Genomic DNA, 1,565 nt, shown 5'->3' on the forward strand with positions numbered 1-1,565 from the left:
CACAATAAAAATGGTTAATCAACCTCTCATAATTACAAAAAAATGAACAAAATGAAAAATTATAATTGGTTAAATGAGGTTTTCACAGTTTTTACAAATTGAATTATTTTTATTTGAACGCTCCTCTATATATATATATATATATATATATATATATATATATATATATATATCACCTACAATAACCACATGCTTTAAAGGATTGGTGAGTTACAAAATTTCCAAATAACCCGTGAATGTTTTTGTCATGATAGAGAACAACCTTAAGTGAAATTACAATGTTACCCTCGGCTATCTCATCCTTATCTAGAATATGATATTATTTTACTCTTGGTTGATATTTTAAAATAATTTAAAAAGATATCTTTCTTTTAATTATTAATAAATCAGTTTAATCATCCTTAATGGGTTTTTAATATTAACTTTAATTTACATAAATACCCTTTAAAAAAGTTGTGTTTTTATATAGTAGACAAATTGCATGAAAAAATAACGTATTTTAACTTGATTTTTATTTTAGATAACGTACTTTCAAATTTTTTATTTTGGTATCTAAGTTGTAAAACATTTAAATATCCAGGTAACAGGTTAAAGCATTAACCGATTATCATACTGATATGATATCTAACTCAGTATTATTTTCTGACGTGGTTAGTAACATGAATGTTTTTAAATCTAAAATCAGTATTCAACCGGTTACTTGGATATTTATATCCTTAAAATTTTACATCTTATGTATTAAAATGATAGTTTTAAAAATATGTTACTTAAAATAAAAATTAAGTTAAAATAAATTATTTTTTTCATGTAATTTATTCTTATATAGTTTATTTTTATTTTTTATTAATTTTAAAAGTGTATATATATAAAAATAGAAAAAGAAAAGAAAAAGGGTTTGCTTGAGAGTTACTACTAGTGGTGGCACCGCGCAGGGAGACTTGATGACGGTGCATTGATTGGGCACAGACTCACAGTTGTCAAACCCCACCACCCACTTCCATTTCCCATATTTTTTTTAAATTACATAATTAAAATACATGAAAAAGTAATGTAAAATTTTAAACATTTAAGTATTCGAATAATCAGTTGAAGTATTAATTGATTATCATGTTGATGTGATGCATGATGAGATGAAATTGGGTTGAATAGTAAATAATATTGAGGGTGGATATCACATCACTCGACACGTTAACATGGTAATCAGTTAATGTTTCCATCAGTTAACCGAATACTTAAATGTTTAAAACTTTACATATTAGGTACCAAAATAAAAGTTTTAAAAATACGTTACACAAAATAAGAATGAAGTTAAAAACCATAAGATATTTATAAATTTAATACAACATGAATTAAATTTGAAGTATAAACAAGTAGTTAGATTTGTGGATTTTCTAAGGTTTTTAAATGTGGTATTTATTACAGTTTTGTAATTAATAATCACACATAATTAGGGTGTACATGGTTCAAGTCTTTGACGAGTTATGATTCACTTTAATACTTAATTGAGTTCGAGTAGATCTCGAACACAAAATAAAACTCGTTTAAGTTATCACGTCGAGCTTCGT

The sequence above is a fragment of the Cynara cardunculus genome (genome assembly GCF_001531365.2).
Source record: "Cynara cardunculus var. scolymus isolate 2C chromosome LG 5, CcrdV1, whole genome shotgun sequence".
Taxonomy (NCBI): Eukaryota; Viridiplantae; Streptophyta; class Magnoliopsida; order Asterales; family Asteraceae; genus Cynara; species Cynara cardunculus.